This window comes from Geotrypetes seraphini, chromosome 2 (assembly GCF_902459505.1).
Source record: "Geotrypetes seraphini chromosome 2, aGeoSer1.1, whole genome shotgun sequence".
NCBI lineage: Eukaryota > Metazoa > Chordata > Amphibia > Gymnophiona > Dermophiidae > Geotrypetes > Geotrypetes seraphini.
In genome coordinates, this window is record NC_047085.1 from 336,678,824 (window position 1) to 336,695,868 (window position 17,045).

The 17,045-nt window shown below is 40.2% G+C and overlaps 1 protein-coding gene across 9 annotated transcripts in view; it reads left to right on the plus strand.

The window, feature by feature from the left end:
- The window catches only part of SUGCT (succinyl-CoA:glutarate-CoA transferase), a 965,969-nt gene that overhangs the window by 882,109 nt on the left and 66,815 nt on the right, over nucleotides 1-17,045 (plus strand). Inside the window, exon 14 of one of the 9 annotated variants that reach the window (XR_004538045.1) lies at nucleotides 11,999-12,122. The exons of the other annotated variants lie outside the window; for them this stretch is intronic. The gene's annotated coding sequence lies outside the window, so the exon portion shown is untranslated. The remainder of the gene's footprint in view (nucleotides 1-11,998; nucleotides 12,123-17,045) is intronic. 9 annotated transcript variants of the gene reach the window in all.

A 17,045-nucleotide genomic window follows, 5' to 3' on the forward strand; every position in this document is an offset into this window, starting at 1 on the left:
TTCCACAGCTTCCTAAGTAGCCGCTCATGGGGTACCTTGTCAAAGGCCTTTTGGAAGTCAAGGTAAATGATGTCTACAGGTTCCCCTTTGTCCAACTGGCTGTTTACCCCCTCAAAGAAGTGCAGTAAGTTTGTTTGGCACGATCTTCCCTTGCAGAAGCCATGTTGGCTCGCTTTCATCAGCCCATTTTTTTCGATGTGCTCACAGATGCTGTCCTTTATCAGTGCTTCTACCATCTTGCCTGGAACCGATGTCAAACTTACCGGCCTATAGTTTCCCGGGTCTCCTCTTGACCCCTTTTTAAAGATAGGTGTAACATTTGCTATCTTCCAGTCCTCCGGAATCTCTCCAGTTTTCAAGGATAGGTTGCAAACTCGTTGGAGTATTCCCGCTATCTCATTTCTTAGTTCTTTTAGTACCCTAGGGTGGATTCCGTCCGGGCCTGGTGATTTGTCGCTTTTCAATCTATCTATCTGTTGGAGGACATCCTCATGGCTCACCTCTATTGCTGACAATTTTTCTTCTTGGTCACCATGGAAGATCACGTCGGGTTCCGGTACAATGGATGTGTCCTTGCTTGTGAAGACTGATGAGAAGAATTTGTTTAACTTGTCGGCTACCTCTTTTTGCTCCTTTATCACTCCCTTTTTATCTCCATCATCCAACGGTCCTACTTCCTCCCTCGCCGGTTTCTTCCCCTTAACATATCTGAAGAATGATTTGAAGTTTTTTGCCTCCCTGGCCAGTCTCTCTTCATATTCTCTTTTCACTCTCCTAACCACTTGATGACATTCTCTTTGGCGTTTCCTGTGTTCATTCCAGTTTTCCCCAGTTTGGTCCTTTTTCCATTTCCGGAATGATTTTTTCTTTTCTCCTATCGCTTTCTTCACCTCATTGTTTATCCATGCGAATGCAGTTATTTATACATCAAGATACTTCTAATTAGGATTCTGAACCCGCCAGAACAGATAGGGAAAATACTTAGGACTCATTTTACTAAGGCGTGCTAATGCGTCTTAGTGCACGCTAAATGCTAACATGTCCATTATATCCTATGGACGTGTTAGCATCTAGCGCGCCTTAGTAAAAGCACCCCTTAGAATACTTGTTTAAAAATTGGTGTACATCACCTTGGGTGAATTACTTCCTAAAAGTGGTTAATAAATCCAAATAGATAAAATAACCCCCTGAATTTCTTAACGGTTTGCTTATTTCTCCCTCCTATGCTTTTGAAAAGAGCTATTAAGATTTTGGATGCTTTATTTCCACCTCTCAGGTCTGATTGCTCCTTAGGAGATGAGAGGCCCAATCAGTGACTGAAGGTAAACTGCTGTGTGCTCAAATATCTTTTCACTGCTTTGGGGGGGAGGGGTACACTTGGCTTTTAGACTTTCTTCTCATTAGAGCAGTGATTATGATTTGTACAGTAGACCTGAAGCTTTATTTCACAAAAAAATGGGGCTCACTTTGTGTGAGTACCATAGCCTCCAATTAAATAAGAAGTGTCTTATGAGTGGGAATTGTCATGATTCTTGCAATGACCCTGTCTGATTTTAATGAGATCTATTATTACATCAGTCCCCTGTTTAGTGTGATTCACAGTGGTGGGATGGGTTGATCAGGAGGAATTTTTTAATATCTTTAATATTTCTTAATGAAATAATAATTTTAGGGAAATTAATTCTAGAAAGAGAGGATGTGAATTTTTACTCATGCTTCTTCTCTCTTCAAATCTATTCATTCACTTCTGCAAGCTTCCAAGTTAGTAACCTGTTGCACTGTGGAGAAGAATGCAAATTTCATCAGACACAAAGAATTGAATTACTTGAAAGGTGGTTTTTGAATGGTTTGTTTGTTTTGTACATTGCTCAGGAAGTACTTACCTTAGAAATATTCCATATGCCCTGCAAATAGTTTCCTTAAGTGTGACCTTTTCTTCTGGTCCACAGTTAACATATCTTCATAATTGTGGTGCAAATGCAACAATTTTAAGTGTTTCTGTTAATGCATCCACAGTACTTCCTGCCATTAGAGTTATGAGAATGTCAGATGTTACATCCAGGAGTGGAATGGGGAGCTAATTTAGCTAAAGCAATTCTGAATCATCAGTGGAAAACTCGTTCACCTTGTAAACCTTTCCCCATACCCTCTCACATAACATATTTAACTCATTTTAAACTTTTCTTAAAATATCATGTGGTTTCTCAGATTCTCTGATGTGCCTTAGGTCTCTGTGTGCTTTTTTTTTCCTCCTCCCTGTGTGCATGGCTGCATATGCTTCATAGCACCACAGAACTGGTAAATAGCAATAGGAGTAAACGATTCCTTATTTTTCCAGCTAGAAAAGCACCTTGTAACAGGAAAGATATCTTCCACTTCTTCCCAATTTCCTTTTCACTTTGCTTTCTTGTCACTTCTTTGCTCTTTCTACCTCATTTTCCTTTGCTCTCTCTCTTTCTTCTCACTCCTTGTTACCTTTTCCTGCCTTTCTTTTCTTCTCCTTTATTCTCTCAATTGCTCATTTCCTCCCTTCACATAATGTCATTCTCCACAGACTGGCACCAATAATGCAATGAAAGTGCCTTTGGAGTCAGGCCAAAAACACTTTTTCCTCAGGTGTTACTGCTCCAAGCTCCTTCTTGGACCTATTCGCACTGAGTACTCACAGTGAGAGGATAACAAGTTAGCAGCTTTGCAAAGAGAAGCACTTTTTTGTTTGCCCAAGAAACTATTCTAACATTTGTGCAAGCTTCCCCCTCCTGTCCCATACGGGGCTGTGAGCCTCCTCTGTTCACCTGTGCTTCATGTTTGCTCAGAGATATTAATCTATTAAATGTGTCACACTCTGCATGATACATTTAGAATAAACTATGCAATCTGTATTTTTCATGAGCTCCCTGTTTTTATATATTGTCATGCTGAACCGGTCAAAGTGACCAGAGGGAAGCACTACACTGACTACAGTGCTTTGTTCAGCTGTTGGAACATCCAGGTGCCCTGTGACCTTCTGTCAATAAGACATATTGCTTTGACACTGGGAACTGTTTTTCATATTTCCTATTGAAATGAAACCTTTATTTTGCCCTCTTAAAGGCATTCTTAGTTCCTCTGGCAATCTGCAAACAAATGTGGTTTTCCTTATTAATATTCAACATATTTCTGAAAAAGTGCAATTATTTGAATTGAAATAGTGCTTAATGTTAGAGGTGAAATGACAAGTTAATGTTCACCAAGGGAAGGTCATGATTAGCTCTGCAATCTGATAACTATAGATTCCTGTGTCTCGCTTACCTTTAGTTATAATTTCCACTTTTACTTATTTGTGCATTGTGTTTCAGTTAAACCACTACTGGCAGCACAGATCATTTTAAAATTTCTCGCAGAATCTTGCAAAAAGTGAATTAAGCATGTCCAAGTTGTCACAATTGGAGCTTTTATAGCAACAAAAGACTAGTTCCGGCAATAGTAGATATACAGAGAGAAAGTAAAACTTTATCTTTTCTGATACAGAATCTAGATACTATCAAGGTATAATAGAGAGACCACCAACAATTTAAAAGGCAGTTCTGTAACAGTGCATATATATTTAGGCACCTAGATGCACATATTTTATAAAGGCAAGTAGGTTTCTTCTTTCCATTAGAGACTACTAGTGTTGCAGGTAAAATCTGTAAGTATAATTTAGGCATGACCACTTATGCCATCCATAGACATGTAAATTCTCGTGCGTAAATTCCAGAAATATACATGAAACTTTGAGTAATCTATATATATATATATATATAAGCATGTATGAATCCTGCTCATTTGTATACTCACCTGTAAACTACGTTCTATCAAAGATATGCATATAGTTACAGAATAGCCTGTAGCTGGATTATTGGCATTTATGAATGTATGTGCACATATATGTACAAATATACTGATATTATGGTCATTTAGATGCATATTTGGTGCCCAAATGTTGATGCCCACTTCATGGAATTATCTCAGTATGCTCAGACCACAATTGTTTGTTGGGTCTTCAATCAGTTTGACCCGCTTTCTATAGACAGGGGTATAGAATTACCGGTAATTCTGTTCTGATTAGCTGTTCTTGGAACCCAGGACTACTTGTAAGAACCGTGTGAAATGTGGATCTATTTTTTTACGTTTCACCTGCTAGCTTGTGCCAAGCAAGAAATCAAAGTTCAGTGATCTTGGCAAGGTCTTGCACTTCAACAGCAAATGGTAGTCATAGCTTCACAGGTCTTTACAGCAGTAGTTTCTCATGAATACTCACGTAACTATAGTTCATCTCTCTTTTGTCCTACATTACTTCACCATACCTTTTCAGTTACCACAACTACTACTTATCATTTCTATAGTGCTTCCTGACATATGCAGCGCTGTACATTAAACATGTGAACAACAATCCCTACTCGATAGAGCTTACAATTTAATCAAAACAGACAAACAGGACAAATAGGGGTTAGGGAATAACTCACTGAGGGAATGATAAAACAGACATTGGTACTTTACAAGTGAGTAACAGTTAAGAATTAAAAGCAACCTAGATTTGAATACTGCCAGAGACGGACCTTGATACACAGACTCAGGCAGTCTGTTCCAGGCATATAGTGCAGCAAGATAGAAAGGATGGGGTCTGGATTTTGAAGTAGAGGAGAAGCACAGAAAGAAGAGACTCTTACCTGATGAATGGAGTTCACAAGGAGGAGTGTAGGAAAAGATAAGAGAGGAGAGATGCTGAGGAGCTGTAAGTCAATAAGAAAAGTTTGAACTGTATGTAGAAATGGATAGGGAGCCAATGAAGTGACTTGAGATGAGGGGTAAAGTGAGCATAGAGACACTGGCAGAAAATAAGTCATGCAGCAGAATTTTGAAAGGATTGAAGGGGAAATAGATGGTTTAGTGGAAGACTTGTGAGAAGCAAGTTGCAGTAATTTAGGCGAGAGGTGATAAGAGTGTAGATAAGGGTTTTGATACTGTGCTCAGAAAGGAAAAGTCAGATTTTATTGATATTATAGAGGAAGAAACAACAGACTTTAGTGGTCTGTTGGATTCATGCAGAGAAAGAGTGTTATTCACAGAAATAGTCATTGTCATCCTGTTTCACTAGTAGCAATTGTTGTAAAAGAAGATATTTACAAGATGTTTGGCAGAAATGAAAAGATCTTTATCACCACCCATGTAAAGCATACAGGAGAAAGACCTAACACTGGTGCTGTATTTTTGGCATCTTTGTTCATAATTACTTTCACAAGAATTAATTAAAAAGTAACATCTAATGCATAGGTTATGGTCATCTGTCTGTCTGTATGTGCCATTCATGGGTACCATCATCTTCTGCCCCTTCCTTTCTGTTCACTTTCATGGTACCCTCTCTTCCCACCCCTCCCTCTCCCTACCACTCCATGCTGACCATTTCTCTCCTTTTCTGCTCTGTCACCATCTCCCTTGTTTTTTTCCATCCCTATTTTCAGAATCTGGCCCTCTCAAACATCACCTCTCCCCCCCCTCGCCTGCACTTCTTTCTCTCAGCAAATCTTTCTTTGCTCCTACCCTCTCCCTCCTTCCCTCCCCTGTGATTGGGTATCTCTTCCTCCCCCCCCACCCCATGAACAGGCATCCCTCTCTCCTTTTTTCCTTCCTCCCCCAGCAGGTATCTTTCTCATTTTCCCTCCTTGCTTACCCCCCCCCCCCATTGTCTGGTCGGGTCAGGTCAGATCTCTCTCCTTCCTCCCTCCCTACCCTGTGGTTGGGTTGCTCTCTCTCCCTTCCTCCCTCCCTCTAACCTTTCATAGCCTGCCGACAGTGCTAGCAAATAAAGTAGAGCACTGCCAGCAAACTAGCTACCTCCAGTCTCTCATTGTCTCTTCAGTCCCTGCTACACTGGAACAACTGATGTAACTTCCTTTTCAGTGTGACAGTGGTCTCCTTATCTCGAGAAAGATATAGCAGCATTAGAAAAGGTTCAAAGAAGAGTGGCCAAGAAGAATAAAAGGGATGGAACTCCTCTGGTATGAGGAAAGACTAAAAAGGTTAGGGCTCTTCAGCTTGGAAAAGAGATGGCTGAGAGAAGATATGATTGAAGCCTACAAAATCCTGAGTGGAGTAGAACGGGTAGAAGTGGACTGATTTTTCGCTCCGTCAAAAATTACAAAGACTAGGGGACACTCGATGAAGTTACAGGGAAATACTTTTAAAACCAATAGGAGGAAATATTTTTTCACTCAGAGAATAGTTAAGCTCTGGAACGCATTGCCAGAGGTTGTGGTAAGAGTGGATAGGGTAACTGGTTTTAAGAAAGGTTTGGACAATGTCATGAAGGAAAAGTCCATAGTCTGTTATTGAGAAAGACAAGGGGGAAGCCACTGCTTGCCCTGGATCAGTAGTATGGAATGTTGCTACTCTTTGGGTTTTGGCCAGATAGTAGCTAGCAGCTCTGCACAGGCAGGAGCGAAGGCAGATCACTCCTGCCGTAATTCACTACTGGACCACCAGAGAAATTAAAGGTACGCGAGGGATGCAGGAGAGAGATGACAATAATTAGAATCATCTGAGGCAGGAGGGATTCTTCCTGTCCCTGACACCGCTGGACCACCAGGTCTTGCGGTACACCTGGCAGAGGCATCCGGAGGGAGGGGGAAAAGGTACAGAACCTGGCAGGGAGGGAGGGGGCCTGGGTGCAGAAACTGGCAGGTCAGGGGGCTGGATGCAAAAAAGCAAGGGAGAGGGAACAGGGTGCAGAGCCTGGAAAGGCAGGGCGAGGCGAGGCACTACACCTGAATATTAAAACCCCGGTTTATATTTAAGTCAACCTTTTTTTCTGTGAAAAAAAGGTTACCTCAGTTTATATTCGGATCGATTTATATTCTAGTATACTGTATATGCTGATTCCTCTTTTTTCAATACATGGAATATATCTGGTCAAGATGGTATTTTTGAATAACATTTATGCCTAATCTTAATTTTTTATTTTAAATTAACTTGTGAAAACTTATCAAAAATCCAAATAATTAATTTTTGATTTTAAATTAACTTGTGAAAACTTATCAAAAAAACCTAATAAACCTAAAGGTAACCCTATGGTGGAAATGATATTGACTGTTCTAGACTGCTTCCGATATTAATTCTATATCGCTGCTTAAACTGGGAAAAGACCTCAAACATCCAAGTGTTTGAAAGACTTGCATATAAACACACTTCAGTGAGTCTTGAATGTCATCACTGATTTTTAAAAAAAAAAAAAACCCAGTATTTTTTTTCTTTTTTTATGTGTCATTTAAATAAAAAAATTTGTATATGTGCTGAATATTTACTTTTGCAGGCATTAAACTAGCAATATGATAATTTATTTTATATTCATTCTAAAGGTACTTATATTAAATTACTGTGAACAAAATGAAGCACTTAGCTTGCTCCCAAAGGAACTAGGGCCAGTCCGTTTCACTCCTGGACAGCTTCTTCAGGGCAAGTGCTTATTCAAAATGAATATGTTGGAAACTGCTTTTACTGCTTTATTCTAAAGTGCACAATAAAAAAGAAAGTGGAAAACAGTAAATTAACAAGATATGGCTGGTATACCGTGGACTTTTATTCTATATGTCATAGAATAATAGCTTCTATAGAAGAACTCCAAGTATAAATAACTCTTTCAAAAATGAATTATTTATATATATATTGTAGCTTTTAGAACCTCAGTCCCACCACTCCACAGCCTCAAATAATTTTCATCGCAGTGAGCTTTATGTGGTAAACTCCTCATCAGCTCAACTATTCATAAAAACTTGAAGTGAGGTGGATCGTTTTTGGCGGTTATGGGAGGACTCTTGAAACAACCCTCCCAAGCCGAGCAAACTTTGAAAACAGCAGCTAAGCTAAGTTTTTAAATCTATATATATAAAATCGGAGGTATGTGTGTATGTATGTGTGTATGTGCCGCGATCACGCAAAAACGGCTTGACCGATTTGAACGAAACTTGGTATGCAGATCCCTCACTACCTGGGGTGATATGTTCTGGGGGTCTCGCGGCCCACCTGCACACGTGGGCGGAGCTACAAACAGAAAATCAGATTTCACCCATTCAAGTCAATGGAAAAAATGTAATAAGCTGTAGGACCGATTTGAACGGAACTTGGTATGCAGATCCCTCACTACCTGGGGTGATATGTTCTGGGGGTCTCGCGGCCCACCTGCACACGTGGGCGGAGCTACAAACAGAAAATCAGATTTCACCCATTCAAGTCAATGGAAAAAATGTAAAAAGCTGTGGGACCGCTTTGAACGTAAATTGGTATGCAGATCCCTCACTACCTGGGGTGATATGTTCTGGGGGTCTCGCGGCCCACCTGCACACGTGGGAAGGGTGGGTTCACCCAAGAATGTATATGTTCTTGCTCCTGGAGGTGAAACTAAAAATGTTGTTTATAATCAAGTTTTGTGTTGTATTGTATTCATTTTGTCAAATATTTCACATTATAATTTGAATATTGTACTTTTTATAAAGCTGTAAAAAAATATTTTCATTCACCACTCTAAAGTATCTTTATTTGAATCCATTTACAGTGTTATTGCTATAATTAAATACCCGTGCAACGCCGGGGCATCAGCTAGTACCTAATATTTATTTTCTATATTTAAAATCTTTATAAATTGATACTAATGGATATGGAATAAGTGATAAAGTATTTGCACTGTAGAGATATAAAAAGTTTAGCACAAAGCACGGTGCATGGTGCAGGAAAATCCCTTGCCGCGATAAAGTATAGCGGCCGCGTCTACTTACCATGTAGGCCAGCATTTTGCTAGCCTACATTGTAAGCGTCTCCCGCTCTGCTAGGGAAACACGTAGGGCCGCCTAGGTTTGCCTAAGGCTATCGCCTAGCCTTAGGCGAGCTTAGGCAGGCTTGCGGGCCTCCCTAAGCTCCTGGAGGCACCTTCAATATAGGCGGCCTGCCTGGGGATCATTTTTTAGAAAACGTGCCTCCCAACTGGCTGATTAGACAGCTGTAGGACGCCTACAGCTGCCTGCAATTGGGACACACTTTGCAGAATCAGGGCCTTTGTGTATGTTTTAAAATGAATATTTATAAACAGATTGTTCAGTCTGGAATAAGATGTCTTTAAACACATGAGTTTGGATCATGAGTTTGGATCTGTGTCACATCTATTTCACCTCCCTCCTGCCATTTGTTTTGGGGTTGGGGGGGGGAGGAGGGCCGTCATCGGCAGTGGGGGACTTTTTTCATTTTTTTTATGGAACAGATATTTTGTGTGTGTAACACTAGCAAAATACCTGTGCCATTGAAAAAAAAATGAAAAAAACAAACAGGCAGACCTGTCGGTAACCTATTTAGGATGTCATGAAAAACAGCCTCAAAAAATATCCAACCTACATCAAAATCTTGTATAGAACATGTAAGAAGATGATTAAACAATGTTATACTGTACTCCAATGTACACTTCTCCTTCTGTATTTGCGGTTTCAGCAATTAAAGTTTCGTCAGCTTGCATAGAGAAAATCGCTGATTCCCAACACTTTCTTCACCCTGTTTTGCCTCTCCTTCAGGAACAGGCAAGATCTCCCACCATGTAATTCACGGTTTCACCATATTCACAATGGTTTTTAATAGAAAACAGCGAATAACATATGAAAAAGTTATTCGCGGTTTTTCTGTATTTGCGGGTCTGTTAATCCCTTTCACAGCGAATACGAAGGGAGAAGTGTAGATACTTTTTTAAATATATAAACCCAGAATCATCAAGATTTACTACTCTTTCCTTTCTTTTATTTTTGAATTTTTATAAAATACCATTATTTACGTGATAACACTTAATGCTTCCCTCGGAACACTTTACTAATACTGAAGAATGAACATATCATGGTATACTGAAAAAACAGATCTTAGGACCTCTTTTGATCTATATATCATTTCAGGTCCACATCCTGTGTCACATTTTTCATAATCATTTATGTTCATTCCTCTTTCCCTTCCCTTGGCATATTTTGAAACACTTTTTTGTTTGTGTGTATGATGATATCTCAGATTGATTCCCTTCCCCTCCTAATGTTTTTATGAAGAAAGGCAACACTTATCTTTAGTGGACTTTGCCACCATCGGTGCTGGTTTATATTCTGAGCTCCCGATGCTCTCATTTATCTGGGCATTTCAATCCACATCGGATCTTCATCGGGGGATTTAAAAAATGTGCTGCCTCTTCATAGTATGTAACGCTCCTGCGGTAACTAAACACTTAGAACAAACTTGTTATCTTCAATGCGGCCGTCAAACACCCAACATCATTACCGCCAGGTCTAGACAAATCGGTTTTTACGATTGCGAAAACCCCGTTTTGAATAGCCAAGTGATGTTAGTGCATCAGTCACTTGGCTTTTGCATGTGGTTTTAGTTAATTTGCATGGTCAGATTGGAAAATGGGCGATCGAGGGAAAGGACACACGGTGGGCTATTTTTGTGCATTGGGTCGTAACAGTGATCGTCACTACAGCTGTGAAAACAGGTTTAGTGATGATCGCTGATTTTAGTGCATCTAGCCTTTATTATTGATTTTTAGTACTAGACTCATAAATCAAGGCAAACAAATGGCAGGCCTAAATTTATCAGCATGGAGGGGCATAATAAAAAAAAATGTCTAAGTCCCTTTTTGGCCTAAGGTGCTAGGCGCCCAAAATCAGCAGTAGGGAAATGTTCATTCCCGAAAAAAACATCCCAAATGTGGGTTTTTATAGAGAATGACCTTATCTGTATGTTCAAGTGTTTAATCGCCCAGACCGCCACTACATCTATCTTTAAGCCATATTCCCAAACAAAAATTTGCCCAAGTCCCAAATGCCCAAAACAAGACTTAAGTGTTGGAAGGACCAGTCCTTCAACTAAAACCATGATTCTCTAACCGGTGTCTGTCATAAGTGCTGGTTAGAGAATCGTGGAACTTTCCTCCCCCCCAATGATCGCAGTAGGAGGGATGGCCAATCTCTCTTGCCCGCACCTACCATGCCCCCCCCTGAAATGATCACGGCAGGAGGAATGCCCAGTACCTCCTGCCAGAATCTGCCACAACCCCCCTGCAACAATCGCCAGCAGGAGAGATGCCCAATCTCTCCTTCTGGACACACAATTCCCCCTTGAACCTTTGAGGGATCGCCGGCAGGAGAGATACCCAATCTCTCCTGCTGGACACCCCCGAAAGTCCGATAGGGGTGGGCTTGGAGGGTCCGGGTGGGCTACCTTAGAGGAGGTGGGGGTGTCCAGCAGGAGAGATTGGGCATCTCTCCTGACGGTGATCATTGCAAGTGGCTTCGGGAGTGTCTGGCAGGAGGGACTAGGCATCCCTCTTGCCGTAGTCTTTGCAGGGGAGGTGGCGACAGGTTGCCTGGGTCACTAAACTGATCGCTGCAGCTGCGATTAGCTCAGCGGCAATCTGATTGGAACTTATACCTGTTTTGACTTCATCTAAGTCAAAACGTATAAGTTTTGTCCAGGCAACCTCGTCAAAACTTTTGATTATTGCTGCAGGACAACTAAGTTTGGTTGGCCCACATCCCGCCCACCTCCCACCCTAACTACTCCTCCTAAAATACCCCTTTGAGCTCTGTGCTTACAACAGGATTCAGAGGCCTATGGATATGTCCAAAAAACAGCTTCAATTTCGGCACTTGGACAACCTTGTCTTTTAGGTCGTCCACGTACTGACTTGGGACAGTTTTTGGATGTATTTTTCTTTCTATTATGTACCTCATAACTTTTAAGCTGCTTAATTAAGATGAATTTTCAGCTGTAAAGTTATGCTTCCAAAGTTTGATGAAAATACAAATCTAGGAGGCTAATTTAAGAGCTCAGAATTTTCTCAATATTGAACCCTTAATGCAGCAAATGAGATATAAGTTTCTCTAAATATGTGATCATGTCCATGCTTTCAGATCCTTTTTCTAGCTCCAATATTCTGTCATTACTGTATGAATTCCTGTCATAGGGACCCTCAACATCAACTTCATATGGTAGCCACGTTGGTTTTCTGCACATTGCACCACAAGCACTATCTGAATTATTCTCTCCTGAAGCTGAGCATTCAACTGTTCAAAGGATGGAGTTCTGCGGTAAGGTTTTCCAGCTTTATTTTGCTGTTCATGATCTCTGTTGTGCCTTTATTCTTTCACATTCAGTATCTCCTCGAACACAAAGGCAGTAGTAGAGCCTGTTCCGCTGCCGGTGTCATCTTCTCAAGGCTAGGAGGCTCAGTCTTGTGTCTTTTAAGACCAGGTGCAAGGGAATGCTGGCTGTTCAGTCTTTTTGTCCGTCCACCTCTGCACTATTGATTCTGGGTCCAGCCAATTCACTGTGCTGTGTTGCCTTTCCTGAAGTTTCTTCCTGTGCGAGTGCATAGTTGTTCATGTTGACCCTGGTTCTTACACTTGAAGATATCTCCTTTCCATTTTTATTGCTTTAAGGTATTTACCCCCTTTTACAATAGCGTTTTTTAGTGCCAGCTGGCTCACTGAATGCTCTGCGCTGCTCCCGACACTCATAGAGTTCCTATAAGCATCAGAAGCAGCGCAGTGCATTCAGCATGCTGGCCTGTGCTGAAAACCGCTTTTGCGGTTTTGTAAAAGGAGGGGGGGGGGGTTTACTCAGGTACTGTACTTAGTACAGAAACACACCCCATTCTCATAACGATATAACTATAGTGATCCATCATGCTAAAAAAGAGTGACATGAGTTTACAAAATGAACTGACAACAACATAATAGGGTTCCACACAGTTTACATTTGTGCAGAAAACTTTCTGAAAGAAAGCTATCCTATTCCTAACAATTAAATGAAACGCAGTATATTTACCTCAGAATCTATTTATTTTCTACTTAGACTACATTTAGTGCATTTTAGTAGAAAATATCCTTTAATTGCTTTGTTAGAATTAGCAGTCACAGAAACTATTCTGACTTAAATCAAGTTACCACATACCAAAAAAAAGTCCCCCAAGCAAATAAATATATGTTTTAATTTTTTATTTCTAACACTAACAGTTTTCATCTTACTTTTTAAGACTTAAAAAAACAAACAAATGATAGGCAAAATCAAAATTTTATCTATTATCTATTTAAACCAGTGTGGAAAGAGTCTAATGATTTACATCTGGCCTGTACGTTATTGTATAGTGGCATCTCAAAAATGAATGCTCTTTATTTTACCCAGCTGTAAGCAATATGAGTTTAATGGCAACGACTTTAGTGCTTTCTAGTTGTAAAGTATATTTGATAGAAGGTTTTGCTATAATGGAGGTGGTCAAAATTGAGTTAATTTGCTTTTTATTCAAGGATTAAAGTTAGCAAGGTCAAGGAAATGCTAACATATCTTTTAAGGAGAAGGCTTAACAAGAAAAACTAATTATAGCAATAGTCGTATGGCCCTCATCAGCCTTCCCACTCCCTCCTTCTCACTCCCTCCTTCTCATGTGGTTGAGTCATTTCTAATAGTCCATAAAGGTAAAGATACCCTATAACAAATGTTTAGATACTAAAAAATATAAGGGCCCTTTTACTAAGGCGCGCTAGCCGTTTTAGCGTGCGCTAAATACTAATGCGTCCATTATATTCTATGGACACGTTAGTGTTTAGCACGCCTTAGTAAAAGAGGGGAATAAGCAGAACGCCTAAAATATTATTGTACAACTGGATAGTGGGAGCAAAGCTCAAGGCCTTAGTTGGAGCAGAAAGAAAAAACACAAGTCAAAAAACAGATGTAGCAAAAGGCAGTTTAATATGATAAGCCCCCAAAACTCAAATATTTAGTTTCACAAAATACAAAAAGACTAGAACAAATCATAAGTAAAAAGAAGGATATAGACAAAATGTTTGACTATCTCCCAGTTAGTGAGAACTTGTATGTGTGGAGTTGGTGCAAAGAGCTCCTAGCACTCAGGACACAGGTCTGATCTTTGGAGGCCAGAAAAGCAGACTTGGAGGAGCTCAGGCAGACTGAGGTCTACAGGGACATAGTAGAGAAGTCCCATCTGCAGTCTGGCAACCTGCCATGGAGGAAAAAGGTCTCCTGAAGGGGGAGTATCACTGTGAAGAGGAAGGAAGTGATCCTGTAGCCAGGACCTACCCTCCAGTGGATAAAATATCATCTTGCAATGAAGATGCGCCTCCAGGGGCTTCTGCCCAGGATGGAAGGATTAGGATAGTCATTGTTGTTGGAGATTCAATCATTAAGCATGTATATAGCTGAGTGGCTGGTAGATGTGAAGATTGCTTGGTCACTTGCCTGCCTGGTGCAAAGGTGGCAGACCTCATGAGTCATTTAGATAAGATTTTAGACAGTGCTAGGGAGGAGTCTACTGTCTTGGTACATGTAGGTACCAATGACATAGGGAAATGTGATAGGGAGGTTCTTGAAGCCAAATTAAGGCTCTTAGGTAGGGAGCTAAAATCTAACCTCCATTTTCAGAAGTGTTCCCCATTCCACATGTAGGACCAAAGAGAAACAATTCAATATAAACAAAACTTGGCACAATTCTTTCAATTCTTTAGAAAAAAAATGTATACAAACCATGTCATCCATCCAGCAGAACTTCCACAATGTAATAAATCATACGTTCTATAGATCTCCTATGGAAGCAGCAGTTATCCCAGGGCAAGCAGGCAACATATTCTCACATGTGGGTGACGTCATCCACGGAGCCCCGGTACAGACACTTTAAAAGTTCATTGCCGCTTTAATATTTCAGAAAGTTTGCGACAGCCAGGACCACACATGCGCGATCAGCTGATGGGAAGCCTACGGGATTTTTTTGTTTTGGGTTTTTTTCACTGTTTGGGTGGTGAGAGGGGCTCATGACCACTGTGGGAGTAAAGGGGGTCATGCCTTAAATCCTCCTTTGGTCTTCTTATCAGTTTGGGCACCTTTGTGGAACGTAGATGCAACTCAAACAGATCTAACTGCCAGCATCTAAGTTCCCTCTAGGAAAGTTTTGATTATGGCTGGGGTACATCCAAGTTGAAGCCTGCCTGATTCCCGCCCATTAAACACCTCCCAACAAGCACCTATGCTCTCTGGATGCACAGCAGCTTAGAAGTGCTGCTGCACATCCAGAAAGTTGGTTATGATTATCAGCTTTTGGACATCCCTGCTATTAGGACATTTGAATGCCAACTTAGGCTGGTTTTTGGACGTTTTAAACTTTTGATTATGAGCCCCCTAGTGTATGGAATCCTGAAGGAACGTAATAGAATGGAGCAATAGAGAGGCATAATAATATTCTTAATCTTATTTACCATCCCTTTTCTAATAATTCCTAGCATCCTGTTTGCTTTTTTGGCCGAGTTTTCAAATTAGTGATCTTATTCTACCTAGACTGTTGTAATGGGTTGTTACTCAGGCTCAAACTCAGTATTAGCATTGAGATCACTTTAGATTACGCAGAATGCAGCCACATGAATGTAGATAGACTACAACAGTTTGATCATACAATTTCCACTTTTCCACTCTCTGCACTAGTTGCCAAATGCATGGCATATTCAGTTTAAAATCCTCACATTCCATAAAGACTTATGAACCAATGAGATACCTGTTGCCATTGGAACACTTGCACCTGTATCATTAACCTTGTCTGTTTTTGGGAATCAGAACTTTGGATTTGATCACATTTCATCCAGTTTGTTTGGCAGAGATTTGTTCCTTTGTTTCCCCAGTGGCAGCTCCAATTTTTCAACAGAATTGTGGTTTTGTGGAAGAGTAAAAAAACATTCTGAATAAACTTCCCAATGAGATGTCTCATTTGTAAGTTGTACCACAGGAAACATGTGGATAAAGGTGAGCTGGTTGATGTAGTGTATCTAGATTTCCAGAAAGCTTTTCACAGAGTTCTTCATGAGAGGCTCCGGAGAAAATTAAAGAGTCATGGGATAGGAGACAATGTTTCATTGTGGATTAAGAATTAGTTATTGGACAGAAAACAGAGGGTAGGGTCTGATTCTGGTATAGAGCATCTATTATGTCAATAGATTTCTGAGGAGAAAGAAAGCTCATCATGCCGAATCAGCTACCAAAATAAGAACTCCAAAAAACCTTTAGGAGTCTGTGTAGCAATACTATCATAGGGATTTGGGTCAGAGGTTGTTCCTGTTTGCTGGATGAATCTTCTCAGAGGCTATTGGTTTTATTTTTTATTATTATCTGAAGGAAAATATGATGTTTTGCCATTTAATTACTATTCACAAAATACTTCAGCAAAATATTTACATTTGTGAATAAAAACATACCAAAGCAGATTTGGCTGTGTTAGTGAACCTCAGCAATTGCCCCAAGCTCCTTTAAACAAAAGTTTCTACCTATTAGGTGAGTCCCCAGAGCCCCAACTGGGTGAATGATGGCCTCAAAGCTCACAGATGTGCTCCCTTATATTGTTCAGATATGGAAGGAAAGATGGTTACATGTCAGTGAAAGCAGAATGCATTATCATGGTTGACTTATAAATTTAAGAAAATGCTGGCAGAAATAACTTATTATGATATTTTACTAGAGATTAAACAGTGTGTTTTGCAACAGGACATAATTTATCATGTCATTTGCATAACCAGCCTGTTACAAATAAATCTCAGCAACAAATCAATTTATTGCTCCTTGTCTTGAAGTTTGCTGAATTATAATTAATATGTCTGGATAACTAATTACATTTGCAGCGCTGAAAAATGGTTATTGTACTCCCTTGACTGCAAACCCAAGTGAACTTCCTTCGTACTTTAAAAAATTGTACATGCATGATGGCATCCAAGCAGACGCTGGTGATTTAAACAACAATACACTGATTCAACATTTTAAAAATAATGATGCTTTAAATAAGCATACTTTAAACAGAACTGAACTCCTCTCTTGTGTGTTTGTGAAGTGCCCAACCTCATTATCTGTTTAATTTTCCTCAGGTTGTGGCGTTCCCTCCTTTGTGTTTGTGAACTGAGTAGTGTTGTTTTCTTTAAGTAACCAACCTGGTGGTTTTATCAGCCAAACATCCCTCCTGTCTT